The following is a 19,045-nucleotide window of genomic DNA, read 5'->3' on the forward strand; positions in this document are numbered from 1 at the left end:
TTCAGCTTTAATTGCAATAATACAAGGGCAACCAATAGATTTAAACTTAATGTAAACCGCTTTAATCTAGATTGCAGAAAATATGACTTCTGCAACAGAATCATCAGTGCTTGGAATACTTTACCTGACTCTGTGGTCTCTTCCCATAATCCTAATAGCTTTAACCAAAAACTTTCTACTATTGACCTCACCCCATTCCTAAGAGGACCATAAGGGGCGTGCATAAGCGCACAAACGTGCCTACCGTTCCTGTCCTATTGTTTTTCTTTTCTTCTTCCTATATATGTTTATATGTGTATATACTATATAATCTTTTTGTATGATGTTGTGACAAAAATAAATAAATAAATAAGTTAATGGAATACTAAGAGTAGATGATGAACTTTCCTTGAAAGTGAATAATGAGTAGAAACAGCAACAAAAGTCCATTGCATTTCTAAAATTGGAGGCAGAACTGAAAGTTAATGCCATTTAGAGAAAAGCTCATGTGGAAATCTATCACTCAGAGATGCTGGGTAATCGCTTTTTCTTCAATTATATAATGCCACATAAAGTATTTGCTTGGAAATTCTAGAGTAATAAATACAGATGGCAGGTACTTAAATGAATTGTCTTGTAAAAAGGATGCTGCGAGGCAAGAAGATGAAACACAAAATCTTGCTGTTATGGTCCAAGGTGATGGTGAGGCAAAGTAGCTGTATACCTTCAGTTTCAATCCTTATTTTTCCAATGTCCTTCTAATTCTCGACAGCACGTTTCTCTGAGGGGGATGATGGATCAAGGTTTTACATGAATCTGCCAGTTGCTTTTACTTTTTGTGAGTATCACACTATCATATGGTAATATCGCAGCAACATATCATAACATGGGACAAGCAGCTGTAGTTGTATACCTCATCTATGTTGAGGCATTCCTCCTTTGCAGATAACACTTTTTAAAACAATTGACAAAATTCTCAGTTATGCTGTCAAGTTTCCAGTTGCTTTGTTTACATTTTCCGATCCACTCAGTTGTCACATAAATTTGGGGCACATATTTTTTTAATTTGACCAAGAATTTTCCCATTTTTTTGGAAGAAATGATAGATCTTTCATTCTTACTTTATGCCTGTATTTTGAAATGCATTTGTAATTCTGATAAAGTTTTCCTCAGAAAGACGGTTACTAGGAGTTAGCTTATGAAAGTTACTGAAAGTGTAAAATCAAAAAATAATCTGAGGTAATTTTTTAAATATTGCATTTCAGTAGCCTATTGCAGAGATGGATGTCTTTCAGTTTCATTGTACTGTATATGTAGTTTTAGCAGCAGAAGCTGCTTCTAGATTGCTGCACAATGTTGAAGTAATAAATGAATAAATGAATTGGTTTAGGCAAAGAAAACCTATTAGGGAATATTGTTAATATAACAAATAAAAATGATCAAGTCTGAATAACTATATCCTTTGTTTCAATTTTTTCTCATCTCTTTTTGTTGTTGTTTGTTAAATTTTCAACACCCTCGCTTTAAATATCATTGTTTAGGTGTTCTTTTCCATTGTTGTTTTGGGATAACCCAGCCAGCAGCTAACAGGAATGGAATATGAACAAAAAAAATCAACAACAAAAATCAACAACTGGATTTATTATAAAAACACTTGTATTCATGTTCTTACAGATTCTGTTGGGAAAGCTGTAAGCAATTTACACATATTATATTACCATCTTTGGCAGCAATGACTAATGAGCAGTCCTTTTAGCTGAAGTTTTTTTTGGGGGAAAACAGAAAAAAAAATACTCAATATATCTGAACTTTGGGGAGGGTTGGTTTTTCATTGTATAACTTGCCCAAATGTGTGAAGAGAAGGATTAAATTAAGTGCACAGCATGAATATCTTTACCAAATAAGTATAAGAAGGAGTAAAATTTGGGCATACTACTTTTTAGAGCTTTAGCCCTCCATAAGGAAAGAGTTTGTAGGGACGGTGCTGATCATTGACTGCTGACCCTGTTAGTTAAATTGTCCAGTGTCCAGAGAGTTCAGTATCTAGAGGCTAAGAACTTTGAATTCCAAATGCTGTGAATGATAGTCATCAAAAGTTGTTTTCCACTTGGTGCTTGCACATTTTCCATTGTCACCTGGGTAGCCATGGCTAGAAGGAAGATGCTAAGTTTGACAGATGTTTGTCAGTTTGGCAAGTGCCTTGCTTTGTCAAGTTGCTTTTTTTCTGAATTCAATGGAAACTCCCAAGTGCAGAGTTTTGCTGTCTCCAAATCTCAACTCAAAAGAAAGGAATACTTTTAGAAGGCGGCTAATGCAACTTTAAATTTTAATCAGTTTCATTCATCCTTCCATTAGATCCATATTTCACGTTTCCTCCAGGAGCTGTGGCAGCGTTTTTAGCATTCTCCTCCTCCAATTTCCCCACAATACAATGCTGTGAGGTAGTTTAGGCTGAGTGGTGCTAGATGGCCAGGAGTTATCCATTGAGCTTCTATATAACTGATGATGAACTGGAATTCTCTGAGCCTTTTCCTATCTTAATCAGTACATCATGCACAAAATTTCATTTTCAGTGTTAGCAAATTTTGGTGTATCTTAAAGTTTAAGCACCCTAAATAACTTTGTGTAATCCATAATGTGAACACTTGCTTGCTTAGGACTTTTAATGACAAATTAAAAAAAATATCAATTCCCCACTTTCAGAAGGACCCCACTTTCTTTGCGAGAATTATCTATTCTTGCTTTTTGAGAATTGTTTAGTCTTGCTTTGTGAGAATTGTCTATTCTTGCTGTGTAAGAATTGCCTATTCTTCAAATGACTGGGGGAGTCTTAGCCCATGACTCATACTCAAGTATTTTGATGACATTGCCAAGAATGTTTTTATGAATCCAGATAATATTCTTTATCATCATTTCCTCTTTTATTCTGCATTCACAGGAAGTTAATAGGGAAAACCCATAATATCCTCTAGCAAAACCTAAAGAAGGAAATTCCACTCTCGCAGTAGATGTCAACCCTTCAAGGCAGACTAGACATGAGCACCAAAGTCACAAATACTAAAATTACTTTTATTATAGGGTTACAGTAACAGAATCTTGCAATTCTGAATAGACCTCTCCCCTTCTTGCTTCTTATTTAAAGAAAACTAGGGACAGTCCAGTTTGAAATGCTTGCTCAAATTACATTCCTGCTTTAGACTGAGGTTCTCTTATGTGACCGTTGCCTTTGCTTCTGCTCTTTCCCCTCTTTCTCAAGGATATTCTCACAGCCCATTAATCAGAACAATGAAATGAAATAGGCAAAGTTGATAGAAGGAATAATAATAATGATAATGATAAAATCCCATTCTTCTGTAAAAGACAATTCAGCTCAAGAAAATGGAAGCAGGAAAGTGAGCTTTCTTGCCCAAACTTTCCTATATATGATACTATCTCAGCAGCAAAAGGGAGCTCGCACCAACCTTGTACAGAAAATGATAACCTGTAGTCCACAAGGCTGTGGAAATAAGGTTTTGCCAGGTGTTTTTCCATGAAGACAAGAGTAGGACAGTGCTCTTTGATTTGGAGGACTCCAATTATAGGACTGAATATATTGATGGATCACTCTGAGCCTTACTGTCATCACTGTCTTCTGCTGCACTTGGAAAGAGATCCAAGAGCCAGGAATCATGATGTTCTTATTCAAGTGCTTGATGATAATATTACAGAACTCTGAAAAGTCAGGATAGGCAGAATTTCTCTTTGGAGATACCAGATTAGTTATTATTAAGCACAATGTTCTCTCTTGTATGTTTTCTTAATGTGTATTTAATACTGTTTTCTCATAACCATTAGTTTGTATTCAGATAAGAGATTCTTGGAAATTGTCATTTTCACTAGATTAGAAAAAAAAGGTAGGAACAAATTGATTTTTCTAGATGAGGTGGAAAGCTTGTTGTCAAAACAACCTCCCTTTCAGTGTGATAGTACAGGCTATGTTTCCTGATAAAAATTAATTGACTCTTTGTGTGATCCCCTCCATTGGCTGTCTTTTTCTGGTCTCAGATCAACTCTAAATCAAAGCAAGGAACCTGTCTGCATCTCTAGCCATCCAAAAGCCAATTGGAAGCTTATAAACCAGGCATGATGGCAAATCGTCATTTTCTATTATTTTATCTAGCTTATGTGCTCAGCGGAAATATATGACCTTTCAAAATAGATGTTCCATTCTTAGCTTTCCTGGCTAAAAGCCCTTGCTGCATTTGTCCTCCATACATTTTTTAACACATTTCTTCTAAAGCCCATCTAAACTAACAATAACCATGGTATTTTATAGCAATGTATACTATTGGTTTGTTAGGCATTGTGAAAGGGAACACTTCCTTCCAGAGTTGCATGCCTATTGACAAATCATTTTATTTTATGATAAACCCTAGTGTTTTGAAAAAAATAGACGGAAGAAGGGAGAATAAGTCCTTTTTGCAAATTTAGTGTTTTCTAAGACATCGGGATGGGACGTGGTGGCTTAGTGGCTAAGACACTGAGTCTGTTGATTGAAAGGTCGGTAGTTCAGCAGTTCGAATCCCTAGTGCTGCGTAATGAGGTGAGCTCCCGTTACTTGTCCCAGCTTCTGCCAACCTAGCAGTTTGAAAGTATGTAAAAAATGCAAATAGGAAAATAGGGACCACCTTTGGTGGGAAGCTAACAGCGTTCCGTGTGCCTTTGGCGTTTAGTCATGCTGGCCACATGACCATGGAGACATCTTCAGACAGTTCTGGCTCTTCGGCTTTGAAATGGAGATGAGCACTGCCCCCTAGAGGTGGGAACGACTAGCGCATATGTGCGAAGGGAACTTTTACCTTTACCTTTAAGGCATCGGGTAGACTTATTTAATGCTTTCCTTCTGTAGGGAATGGAGAGGGATGGGGATACAATACTCGGAGACTCTGTAACACTTATGCTCTGGTAAACGTAAGAAATTCAACATGGCAAATAAAGTATATTTTGAATTAAATTTGACTCCAAACAGCATCATGGAAATATAGGATCCATGCCATTTGCTTGGCAATATCACAGTGGTGGCTTATCTTCTCTTTCTTTTCGTATGCCTGTTTAATTTCTCACTTTACCTGCAGGCCTAGTATTTTCTTATAATCTTCTGCCCAAAGATGAACCACGCTGATTCCTCTTTGCTGAGTGGAATTTGTATCTGTCACCTCCATTTAAAAGGATGTCAAGTAATAGCGTTAGCAAAAGTATCTGACTATGGTATTGGAAAGTTGTGCCTTGCTGTGGCTTGCTATCAGACATGTGTAGAGAAGAGTGAGTCCTAGTGACACTTAGATCTTGTTCAGCTCAGTACTGACTTGCCCATGGTACTCCTTGCCCTTTCTTTGCAAGCAGCTGCCTCTGCTTTTTGAGCAAAGCAGGCATATGGGCTTTCATAGCTACTCTCTTGAAAAAGCTGTACGAATCACTCCTTTTTACTCTTATTAATTATTAATTAACTCAATAATTCCTCTTCTACAGAGGAATTATTGAGTCTGTCATTTGCACCTCTATAACTGTCTGGTTTGGTTCTGCAACCCAACAAGAAAGACACAGACTTCAGAGGATAATTAGAACTGCAGAAAAAATAATTGCTACCAACCTGCCTTCCATTGAAGAACTGTATACTGCATGAATCAAGAAGAGGGCTGTGAAAATATTTACAGATCCCTCGCAGATGACACAACAGTGATTGGTCTCATTCGAGACAATGACGAATCCGCATATAGACGAGAGGTCGAACGACTAGCCTTGTGGTGCAACCAAAACAATCTGGAACTGAACACACTCAAAACCGTAGAAATGGTGGTAGATTTTAGGAAAAACCCTTCCATACTTCCACCTCTCACAATACTTGACAACACAGTATCAACAGTAGAAACCTTCAAATTTCTGGGTTCTATCATATCGCAAGATCTCAAATGGACAGCTAACATCAAAAACATCATTAAAAAAGGACAACAAAGAATGTTCTTTCTGCGCCAACTCAGTAAGCTCAAACTGCCCAAGGAGCTGCTGATCCAGTTCTACAGAGGAATTATTGAGTCTGTCATTTGCACCTCTATAACTGTCTGGTTTGGTTCTGCAACCCAACAAGAAAGACACAGACTTCCGAGGATAATTAGAACTGCAGAAAAAATAATTGCTACCAACCTGCCTTCCATTGAAGAACTGTATACTGCATGAATCAAGAAGAGGGCTGTGAAAATATTTACAGATCCCTCACATCCTGACATAAACTGTTTCAACTCCTGCCATCAAAACGACGCTATAGAGTATTGCACACCAGAACAACTAGACACCAGAACAGTTTTTCCCCCGAAGGCCATCACTCTGCTAAACAAATAATTCCCTCAACACTGTCAGACTATTTACTGAATCTGCACTACTATTAATCTTCTCATCGTTTTCATCACCAATCTCTTTCCACTTATGACTGTATGACTGTAACTTTTTGTTGCTATCACTAACAGTTAAATTGCAACCTATGACCATCATTTGTGTTGTAAATGTTGTACCTTTGATGAAGGTATTTTTTTTCTTTTCTTTTATGTACACTGAGAGCATATGCACCAAGACAAATTCCTTGTGTGTCCAATCACACTTGGCCAATAAAATTCTATTCTATTCTATTCTATCCTATCCTATCCTATCCTATCCTATCCTATCCTATCCTATCCTATCCTATCCTATCCTATCCTATCCTATTCTTGGTGTCTTAGGACTATCACTTTCTTAGTTGTCTCTTATGATTTATGATGTATTATTTTGTTCCTTATATGTACACCGGAGACAAATTCCTTGTTGAAATTTGACACACTTGGCCAATAAAGAACTATTCCATTCCGTTCCATTCTGTTCCGTTCCATTCCATTCCAGTCCATCAGTCCAGTAAGTCCAGTCCAGTCCAGTCCAAATGAGTGTCCCTGCACAATTTCTCCTACAGAGTGAGGAGAAAAAGAAGTAGTCTGCTTTTCCTTTATTTATTTATTAAATTCATATGCTACTCAACACACTATCCAAGGCAACTTACAATATGATAATTTATTTATTTATTTATTTATTTATTTATTTAATCATATTTATATACCGCCCTATCTCCCGAAGGACTCAGGGCGGTTCACAGGCACTTAAAAAACACATAAATACAATATAAAAACAATTAAAAAACTTATTCTAAAAGCCCGTTAATTAAAATATAAAAATAAAACCCAATTAAAACCATAAGTTTAAAATCTAGCTCAGTCCTGCACAATTTCTCCTACAGAGTGAGGAGAAAAAGAAGTAGTCTGCTTTTCCTTTATTTATTTATTAAATTCATATGCTACTCAACACACTATCCAAGGCAACTTACAATATAATAAAAGCAGAAATGTAAAATCATTGAAAACATTCACATTAATAGGAATTAAAACCAGGAACTAAAACCAGGATGTGTGGTGTGGAGGTGGAATCTTCTCTTTTATTCCACCAGTCACTCTACCTTAAAGTGTCCAATCGGGGCCCCAAGTTGGCAGAGCCAGGTTTTGAGGCCTTTCTGGGAAACCAAGAGGTTGGGGGCAGATCTCACCTCCAATGACAAGATGTTCCAAAGGGTGGGAGCCATGGCAGAAAAGCTTCTTCTCCTGGATCTCATCAACCAAAGTTCCTTGACTGCTGTTCTGCCAGCGCAGGTGGGGCCAACCAGCCCTGCTGGGATTGTATTATAGTATCTTTGTCTGCTGTAAATACAATGCAAGCCTTTTATTTGTTTTTGTTTTAATTTACTGCATGTGCAAAAAGAGAGAAAAGAGAGACACATACGTTCCATTGATTAACTGAAATCTCTTGTACAAAACAAAAGTATGCCTACATGCGGCTGCGCGAGTGATAGAGGGAGCCCCTCGTGGCTCCCATGTGACACCTCTCCTGTGCAGACTGCACTGGCTACCTGTGGCCTTTCGGGTGCGCTTCAAGTTTTTGGTAACTATCTTCAAAGCGCTCCATGGCATAGGGCCGGGTTATCTACGGGACCGTCTGCTGCCACCGATTGCCTCCCACCGACCCGTGCGCTCTCACAGGGAGGGACTCCTTAGGGTGCCGTCAGCCAGGCAGTGCCGACTGGCGACGCCCAGAGGGAGAGCCTTTTCTGTGGGGGCTCCCACCCTCTGGAACGAACTTCCCCCAGGTCTTCGTCAACTTTCCGACCTTTGAACCTTTCGTCGCGAGCTTAAGACACATCTATTTATTTGCGCAGGACTGGACTAGGATTTTAAATTTTAATTTGGTTTTAATGGGGTTTTATTATTTTTATCGCAATTTTTAACATTCGGCCTTATTTAATAAGTTTTTTAAATTGGTGTTTTATTCTGTATTTATATGCATGTTTTATTAGGCTGTAAACCGCCCTGAGTCCCCTGGGAGATAGGGCGGTATATAAATGTGATTAAATAAAAAATAAATAAAATAAACATGTATCTTTATGCCTTTTCATGCAGTTATATTCTTAACACTATTTACATGAGGTCAGTTAGTTTGAAAATAGAAAAGTAAACATAGATTAGTATTTACGGCCCTAATTTCTAAGTAGACCTTGGATCAGTACTCCTGGTCATTAAATATTTGAATGAATATAGAATGAGAGATAATCTCGCCAAACCAATTGCTTAATAGATGGAGAATTGGTGTTCTTCCAATTTTCAATGTAGTGTGATTTTTGTCTGTGTGTAATTATAAAAGTATGCATTATTCATTTTTCTTGTCCTGCTATTAGTGTTTGAATCATTGGTATGTAAAAAGAACATGGACTTATTATATAAAAGCCAATGACTCGCCACCGATGGTCAGCCATGGATTTAGCTGACTGTACCGGGATGCCGCATCCACAGCCACTCTGTCTTGGCGGGATTGAGCTTGAGCCTGTTTCTCCCCATCCAGACCAGACGGCCTCCAGACACCGGGACAGCACTGATAGTTGGGGTGGTCCGGTGTAGAAAAGTACAGCTGGGTGTCATCCACATACAGCTGGTACTTCACACCGAAACCACTGATGATCTCATCCAGCGGCTTCATGTAGATGTTAAACAGTAGGGGCAAGAGGATCGACCCCTGCGGCACCCCACAAGTGAGGCGCCCGGGCCGACCTCTGCCCCCTGTCAACACCGACGCGGCCGACGGTCGGAGAGATAGGAGGAGAACCACCGATAAACGGTGCCTCCCACTCCCAATCCTCCAACCGCGCAGCAGGATACCATGGTCGATGGTATCGAAAGCCGCTGAGAGGTCTAATAGGACCAGGGCAGAGGAACAACCTCATCCCTGGCCCTCCAGAGATCATCCACCAACGCGACCAAAGCCGCCTCCGTGCTGTAACCGGGCCGGAAACCGGACTGGAACGGGTCTAGATAGACAGTTTCATCCAGGTGCAAGGGAAACTGATATGCCACCATATTTCTACAACCTTCGCTGCGGCAAGGTTGAGACCGGACGATAATTACCTAAAACAGCCGGGTCCAGGGAAGGCTTCTAAGGAGGGCCTCACCACCGCCTCTTTCAAGGCGGCCGGAAGACACCTCCACCAAAGAAGCGGTCGTAATCGCCTGGAGCCAGCCTCGTGTCACCTCCTGAGTGGCCAGCACCAGCCAGGAGGGACTCCTTAGGGTGCCGTCAGCCAGGCAGTGCCGACTGGCGACGCCCAGAGGGAGAGCCTTTTCTGTGGGGGCTCCCACCCTCTGGAACGAACTTCCCCCAGGTCTTCGTCAACTTTCCGACCTTTGAACCTTTCGCCGCGAGCTTAAGACACATCTATTTATTTGCGCAGGACTGGACTAGGATTTTAAATTTTAATTTGGTTTTAATGGGGTTTTATTATTTTTATCGCAATTTTTAACATTCGGCCTTATTTAATAAGTTTTTTAAATTGGTGTTTTATTCTGTATTTATATGCATGTTTTATTAGGCTGTAAACCGCCCTAAGTCCCCTGGGAGATAGGGCGGTATATAAATGTGATTAAATAAAAAATAAATAAAATAAACATGTATCTTTATGCCTTTTCATGCAGTTATATTCTTAACACTATTTACATGAGGTCAGTTAGTTTGAAAATAGAAAAGTAAACATAGATTAGTATTTACGGCCCTAATTTCTAAGTAGACCTTGGATCAGTACTCCTGGTCATTAAATATTTGAATGAATATAGAATGAGAGATAATCTCGCCAAACCAATTGCTTAATAGATGGAGAATTGGTGTTCTTCCAATTTTCAATGTAGTGTGATTTTTGTCTGTGTGTAATTATAAAAGTATGCATTATTCATTTTTCTTGTCCTGCTATTAGTGTTTGAATCATTGGTATGTAAAAAGAACATGGACTTATTATATAAAAGCCAATGACTCGCCACCGATGGTCAGCCGATTTAGCTGACTGTACCGGGATGCCGCATCCACAGCCACTCTGTCTTGGCGGGATTGAGCTTGAGCCTGTTTCTCCCCATCCAGACCCGCACGGCCTCCAGACACCGGGACAGCACTGATAGTTGGGGTGGTCCGGTGTAGAAAAGTACAGCTGGGTGTCATCCACATACAGCTGGTACTTCACACCGAAACCACTGATGATCTCACCCAGCGGCTTCATGTAGATGTTAAACAGTAGGCGAGAGGATCGACCCCGCGGCACCCCACAAGTGAGGCGCCCGGGCCGACCTCTGCCCCCTGTCAACACCGACTGCGACCGGTCGGAGAGATAGGAGGAGAACCACCGATAAACGGTGCCTCCCACTCCCAATCCCTCCAACCGGCGCAGCAGGATACCATGGTCGATGGTATCGAAAGCCGCTGAGAGGTCTAATAGGACCACGGCAGAGGAACAACCCCTATCCCTGGCCCTCCAGAGATCATCCACCAACGCGACCAAAGCCGTCTCCGTGCTGTAACCGGGCCGGAAACCGGACTGGAACGGGTCTAGATAGACAGTTTCATCCAGGTGCAAGGGAAACTGATATGCCACCATACTCTCTACAACCTTCGCTGCGAAGCAAAGGTTGGAGACCGGACGATAGTTACCTAAAACAGCTGGGTCCAGGGAAGGCCTCTTAAGGAGGGGCCTCACCACCGCCTCTTTCAAGGCGGCCGGGAAGACGCCCTCCACCAAAGAAGCGGTCGTAATCGCCTGGAGCCAGCCTCGTGTCACCTCCTGGGTGGCCAGCACCAGCCAGGAGGGGCACGGGTCCAGTAAACACGTGGTGGCATTCAGCCTACCCAACAACCTGTCCATGTCCTCGGGAGCCACAGGGTCAAACTCATCCCAAACAATATCGCCAAGACCACCCTCGAGCATCTCACCCGCATCACGCAATCTTGGTCCAGACCATCCCGGTTGAACGATTTTATCGTATAGATAACCGTTAAACTCCTCAGCACGTCCCTGCAACGGGTCATCCCGCCCCTGGTGTAGGAGGGAGCGAGTCACCCAAACAGGGCGGCTGGGCGGTTATCTGCCGATGCAATGAGGGAGGAGGCGAGCTACGCCTCGCTTCCTCAATGCCACTAGGTAAGTCCTAGTATAGGACTTCACTAGTGTCCGATCAGCTTCGAGCGGCTAGACCTCCAGGAACTCTCTAGGCGCCTTCTCCGCGCTTCATCCTCTCAGCTCCTCGGAGAACCAAGGAGCCGGTTGGGACCTGCGCCGGGTCAGAGGCCGCAAAGGCACGACACGGTCTAAGGCCCCGCCGCCCGTTCCCAGGCCGCAACAAGTTCCTCAGCCGAGCCGTGAGCCAGACCTCAGGAAATGGCCCAAGCTCCGTCCGGAACCCATCCGGGTCCATCAGGCGCCTGGGGCGGAACCAACGTGTCGGCTCCGCCTCCCTGCGGTGGTGAATGGCGGTCAGAAAGTCCAGGCGAAGAAGAGAGTGATCTGACCATGACAAAGGTTCAGTGACTATTTCCTTTAAGTCCAGATCTCTCAACCACTGACCAGAGAGAAAAATCAGGTCCAGAGTGCCACCCCCAATGTGAGTAGGGCCATCAACTACTTGGGTCAGGTCCAAGGCCGTCATGGAAGCCGTGAACTCCCGAGCTGCCGTCGATGACGAGCCGGAAGATGGCAAGTTAAAGTCCCCCATGACTAAAAGTCTGGGGGTCTCAACTGCCACCCCAGCCAGCACCTCCAGGAGCTCGGGCAGGGCAGCTGTCACGCAGCAAGGAGCCAGGTACGTGATCAGCAAACCCATCTGACACCTACGACCCCATCTCACAAAGAGGGATTCGCACCCGGCAATCTGAGGTACAGTGGTCTCCCTCGGCTCTAGACTCTCTCTAATCACAACCGCCACCCCCCACCCCTACCCTGGGCCCTCGGCTGATGGAATGCACGGAAACCCGGCGGGCACATCTCAACAAGGGGCACGCCCCCTTCAGTGCCCAACCAGGTCTCCGTAATGCCCATAAGGTCCGCGGAACCCCCCTGTATAAGATCATAGACAAGGGGGGCTTTGTTCACCACGGACAAAAGCAGAAATGTAAAATCATTGAAAACATTCACATTAATAGGAATTAAAACCAGGAACTAAAACCAGGATGTGTGGTGTGGAGGTGGAATCTTCTCTTTTATTCCACCAGTCACTCTACCTTAAAGTGTCCAATCGGGGGCCCAAGTTGGCAGAGCCAGGTTTTGAGGCCTTTCTGGGAAACCAAGAGGTTGGGGGCAGATCTCACCTCCAATGACAAGATGTTCCAAAGGGTGGGAGCCATGGCAGAAAAGCTTCTTCTCCTGGATCCCATCAACCAAAGTTCCTTGACTGCTGTTCTGCCAGCGCAGGTGGGGCCAACCAGCCCTGCTGGGATTGTATTATAGTATCTTTGTCTGCTGTAAATACAATGCAAGCCTTTTATTTGTTTTTGTTTTAATTTACTGCATGTGCAAAAAGAGAGAAAAGAGAGACACATACGTTCCATTGATTAACTGAAATCTCATGTACAAAACAAAAGTATGCCTACATGCGGCTGCGCGGGTGATAGACACCTCTCCTGTGCAGACTGCACTGGCTACCTGTGGCCTTTCGGGTGCGCTTCAAGGTTTTGGTAACTATCTTCAAAGCGCTCCATGGCATAGGGCCGGGTTATCTACGGGACCGTCTGCTGCCACCGATTGCCTCCCACCGACCCGTGCGCTCTCACAGGGAGGGACTCCTTAGGGTGCCGTCAGCCAGGCAGTGCCGACTGGCGACGCCCAGAGGGAGAGCCTTTTCTGTGGGGGCTCCCACCCTCTGGAACGAACTTCCCCCAGGTCTTCGTCAACTTTCCGACCTTTGAACCTTTCGCCGCGAGCTTAAGACACATCTATTTATTTGCGCAGGACTGGACTAGGATTTTAAATTTTAATTTGGTTTTAATGGGGTTTTATTATTTTATCGCAATTTTAACATTCGGCCTTATTTAATAAGTTTTTTAAATTGGTGTTTTATTCTGTATTTATATGCATGTTTTATTAGGCTGTAAACCGCCCTAAGTCCCCTGGGAGATAGGGCGGTATATAAATGTGATTAAATAAAAAATAAATAAAATAAACATGTATCTTTATGCCTTTTCATGCAGTTATATTCTTAACACTATTTACATGAGGTCAGTTAGTTTGAAAATAGAAAAGTAAACATAGATTAGTATTTACGGCCCTAATTTCTAAGTAGACCTTGGATCAGTACTCCTGGTCATTAAATATTTGAATGAATATAGAATGAGAGATAATCTCGCCAAACCAATTGCTTAATAGATGGAGAATTGGTGTTCTTCCAATTTTCAATGTAGTGTGATTTTTGTCTGTGTGTAATTATAAAAGTATGCATTATTCATTTTTCTTGTCCTGCTATTAGTGTTTGAATCATTGGTATGTAAAAAGAACATGGACTTATTATATAAAAGCCAATGACTCTTCCAGAATGAAACTAACATATGACATAATTTCTGTTAAAAATGACCCACTATTAGACCATATCATCCTATGAAGCAATGTTGCCTTTTTCTTGAAAAGATGTATAAATGTGTCAAAAAGACATGAAATAACATTTTGTTAAGTGTAATTTTAAATTTACAGAATTGTAGCATAGACATAGATGCAAAAGAAACTTCCATTATATACTTTAGATTTATGGTTCTTCATTCTATGCCTTTCTATCCCCCTTCGGTGTATTCTAGCCATTACTGTTGAAAGTTATTAGGGATCTGTCATTTTGTAAAATGCATGTCTTGATTAAGATATTGCCTTGAAAGTTTCAATAAATAATGCTTGTGCTGCAACTTCTTGGAAAACTAAAATCGATCATTAAGTGATCTAAGAATTCTGTGCTCTGCCCTGTTGCCATTTTCAGGTTGGCTTCCTTCAGGTCAACCTAGCATGATCATAAAAATCAAACAGGGTTTGACAATGTATTGCGTGCCTGTTGGCCTAGCCCTAAACTGGATGGCTCGTTTCTCTTGGTGCAAGCAGCAAAAAATCACACAATAGCAGGTGGAAATGAATAGAATAGAATAACAGAGCTGGAAAGGACCTTGTAGGTCTTCTGGTCCAACCCCCTGCCCAGGCAGGAAACCCTACACCATTTCAGACAAATGGCCATCCAATCTCTTCCTAAAAACCTCCAGTGTTGGAGCATTCACAGCTTCTGGAGGCAAGTTGTTCCACTGATTAACTGTTTTAATTATCAGGAAATTTTTCCTTAGTTCTAGATTGCTTCTCTCCTTTTTTTTTTATTTACATTTATATCCCGCCCTTCTCCGAAAACTCAGGGTGGCTTACATTGTGTAAGGCAATAGTCTCATTCTATTTGTATATTTATATACAAAGTCAACTTATTGCCCCCCCAACAATCTGGGTCCTCATTTTACCTACCTTATAAAGGATGGAAGGCTGAGTCAACCTTGGGCCTGGTGGGACTTGAACCTGCAGTAATTGCAGGCAGCTGTGTTTAATAACAGGCTTCTTACAGCCTGAGCCACACCGCGGCCCTTGATTACTTTCCACCCTTCTTGTCTTGTCGTCAGGTGCTTTGGAGAATAGCTTGACTCTCTTCTTTGTGGCAACCCCTTAGATATTGGAACACTGCTATCATGTCACCCCTAGTCCTTCTTTTCATTAAACTAGACATACCCAGTTCCAGCAACTGTTCTTTATATATTTTAACCTCCACTCCCTTAATCATCTTTGTTATTGTTCTCTGCACTTTTTCTAGAGCAGCGATGGCTAACCTTCACTGCTCTAGAAGTGTGCACATGCAGAAATGCGTGCGCATGAGCCTTCAAAATACAATGCATGTGTGGGCACCCCCCATGCGCCCTGACCCCCCATGTGCCCCAACCCCATGTATGCGTGCACGGCACCCCCGCATGTGGCCTTGCATGTGCCCTGCCCCTGCGTATGTGCGGCAGAGACCCAAAGACCAGATGGTTGGTGGGAGGTGGGTGCACATGCACGGCAGACCTGAGCTGGGGCGACGGCTCGTGTGCCTACAGAGAGGGCACGTGCCATATGTACGCCATCACTGTTCTAGAGTCTCAACATCTTTTTTACATCATCATAACCAAAACTGGATGCAGTATTCCAAGTGTGGTCTTACCAAGGCATTGTTAATACAAAGTTGTATTAACACTTCACATGATCTGGATTCTATCCATCTGTTAAGGCAGCCTAGAACTGTGTTGGGTTTTTGGCAGCTGTAGCACACTTCTGGCTCATATTTAAATAATTGTCTACTAGGACTCCAAAATCCCTCTCACAGTAACTACTGTTGAGCCAGGTACCACCTATACTATACCTGTGCATTTGGTTTTTCTTGCCTAAACGTTAGAACCTTACTTTTTTCACCATTGAATTTAATTTTGTTAGATAACGCGCAATGTTCAACTCTGTCAAGATTCTTTTGTATCTGAAGCCTATCTTCTGGAGTGTTAGCTATTCCTGCCAGCTTGTTATCAACTGCAAATTTGATGAGTTCCCATCTATCCCCTCATTCAAATCATTGATGAAGATTTTTTTTTTTTTTTGCATTTATATCCCGCCCTTCTCCGAAGACTCAGGGTGGCTTACACTATGTCAAGCAATAGTCTTCATCCTTTTGTATATATATACAAAGTCAACTTATTGCCCCCCCAACAATCTGGGTCCTCATTTTACCTACCTTATAAAGGATGGAAGGCTGAGTCAACCTTGGGCCTGGTGGGACTTGAACCTGCAGTAATTGCAAGCAGTTGCTGTTAATAACAGACTGTTTTACCAGTCTGAGCCACCAGAGGCCCTTATGTTGAAGAGTACTGGGCCTAAACAGAACCTTGGGGTACTCCACTGCATACTTCCCTCCATGTAGATGCTGTATCATTGAGGACTATATTTTTTTTTGAACAAGTTTTATTAAATTTTTCTTTTACATACGTATTTTATGAACAGAGTATTGACCGGGTCACATCTTATACAACTTATAACATAGTTGCATATTGATTTTCTATAATGAATTCCAATCTTCTTTTTTTGTTTTTTCCAAATACAATTTATATATTTCAATTTCTGCCATGATATTTTTCCCTACTTTTTTATTTTATCTTAATCTCTTCTTAATACATACTATATAAACAATATCACCATCCACCCTTCAAATCCTAATTTCTTAGCATTACTTCAATTAATTATCTTATTTCTCCATTTATAAAGTATATTTCTAAAAATCCCCATCACATTTTTTGGCTATAAATAATGTACTTCATCTTATTCAATTCTTACATTGAAACCCTTTAACTTAATTGACCTTCCACTTCTTATCTTGATCTCTTCTTAGTACATAATAAGCAATATCACTATCCGCCCTTAATTCCTGATTTCTTATAATAGCATCAATTAATTATTTTATTTCATCATTTACAACATATATATCAAAATCTCCCATTACACTTTTTTACATTTCAATTTTATCTCTTACTTTCAGTTATTTTCATAATTAAACCAAATTACTGCTTCATATTTCATCTGATATTCCATTTTACAGTACACAATATACATCATCTTATTTACTTTTTACATTCATGATTACTAATGTTAATACAGTTCCCTTAGATCTACTAATATGTACCTTATTTCTCTTCCTCCTTTCCAATATTCTTCCCCTTTTAACCAAGGTTGGAGACCCCTGCTATGGAACATCTGAGGACTAGAGATTGCATTCTGAGTTCTAATAATAAAAGAAGGGCCATTCTTGTTGAGAGTAGATCCCTAAAATGCATTTGACAAAACCTATTATTACATGACCTGGTAGGACAGAGAGCTGTGACTGCTCAAGATTGAGAAGGATACAAAGTCTGTGGGGCAGAGCTGGATAGCCTACCAACTAGATCAGGGGTCTCCAACCTTGGTCCCTTTAAGACTTGTGGACTTCAGCTTTGTCCACAAGCTTTGCTGGCTGAGGGACTCTGGGAGTTGAAGTACACAAGTCTTAAAGGGACCAAGGTTGGAGACCCCTGAACTAGATAATTGTTTATTTTTTAAAAAAAAGAACGGAAGAAGCTTCTTGGATGAGAAGTGAAACATCTTCAAAGAAAAACAAGAAAATCCAGTTGTCTCTTGAAAAAAAACACCTTTGAGTTAAAAAAAGAAGAGTTTTCTGGTTGAAGAGTTGCCCAGCCCAGCCCACTGTAAGAAATAAAAAAGTCAAAAGAAGAAAGAGAGAACTTGAACTAACAGTTTTGGGCAGCATCCTTAATGTGAATTTAGATCACATAGTCTTCTGCACCATAGTGAAATAAAGTTGTATTTTTGCTCTAATTACAGTAATTATTTCTGTACGTACAAATTAGCATATCCAAGTATGTGTTCTTCTCTTTTGGGGCGATATGAAAGAAATCTTACTAGTTTTAATGTGGAAACTATCCTCTACATTTTGTTTATATTTATAGGGATAATGGAAGTCATAGTCCACTCTTTTAACTGATGGCAGTTATACTTCTCATGTTCCTGATTTAGTCATATGCTGGCTATTGAATATAAATTATATTGAATATAAATTATACCAAGCCATTTTTCTATTTTAGAAATATGAAGCAGGAGAGCTGGCTGAATATACATTTGGCTCCATAGTACAATCAAGAGTAAGCAAATTTAAAAAGCATAAATATTTCAATGGTGTTTAGCTAAAATATCTCAAAATGGCGGCAAATATTCAGATGCAATTTATATTGATAAGCATGTACAAGGTACAAAATTGTGTATGTCTGTCTCTACCATGCTTTCTATTTTTGTAAAAATCTCTGACTAGTTCCTGGGGAGACACTGATTATTTCACTGGACAAGCCTTAGTCTGATCCATAAAGAGGTATTACATACACAAGTACAAATGTAGTATTATCACAGTACATTGGTAAGATCTGAATCTTGTTTCATAAATGTAGGATCTGTCACTGCTCTCAACAATTTGTATAATATTTTCAAAAGTAAGCATGTCATGATAGTTGCCACATCTCTGGAAATAAGCGTACACTCTGTATTGTGTCAATTCTTGTCTCAATAGGGACAACATAACATCTCCTCAGATCAATCCCAATGAATTATTTTCAGACATAAGATTGAAAAAGATTCAGAGCTAACCATTAGGAACCTCATGTATTTGTCTTGGTAGAGGCAAATTCTCTGACAAGAAATGGGTCCTTTAAGGACTATTTCCTGGTCTTCTAAGAGAGAAATCTTCCAAATCTAATGGTTTCTAGTTTAGTTGACCATAATGATTGTGAATGATGGGAGTTCTGTTATAAGTAGCTAACTGAGGACATCAGTACTCCTAACCTTACTTGCTATAGGGGAAAATAAAACTCCCAGGGCTTATTTATGAAAGACATGCCTAAAACTAAGACTTGTTTAATTCAGTCACACTTTTCAGTTAAACGGTGAGTCATCAAAATAAAGGTCAGCCAGAATTTTGTTTGTTGCAGTAATCAATCTAAAACGCCTACCCTTTCTACTTCAAGCCTTACTAAACATTGAACAGCCAACAATTGCAAATTGAATCATCAAGAGTTGGCCCAAATCACATTT

The 19,045-nt window shown here is 41.0% G+C and overlaps 1 protein-coding gene across 9 annotated transcripts in view; it reads left to right on the plus strand.

Moving 5' to 3' along the window:
• Positions 1-19,045, plus strand: part of TSPAN4 (tetraspanin 4) — an 827,759-nt gene that overhangs the window by 420,094 nt on the left and 388,620 nt on the right. The gene's annotated exons all lie outside the window — the stretch shown is intronic.

The sequence above is a fragment of the Ahaetulla prasina genome, chromosome 1, assembly GCF_028640845.1.
Source record: "Ahaetulla prasina isolate Xishuangbanna chromosome 1, ASM2864084v1, whole genome shotgun sequence".
NCBI lineage: Eukaryota > Metazoa > Chordata > Lepidosauria > Squamata > Colubridae > Ahaetulla > Ahaetulla prasina.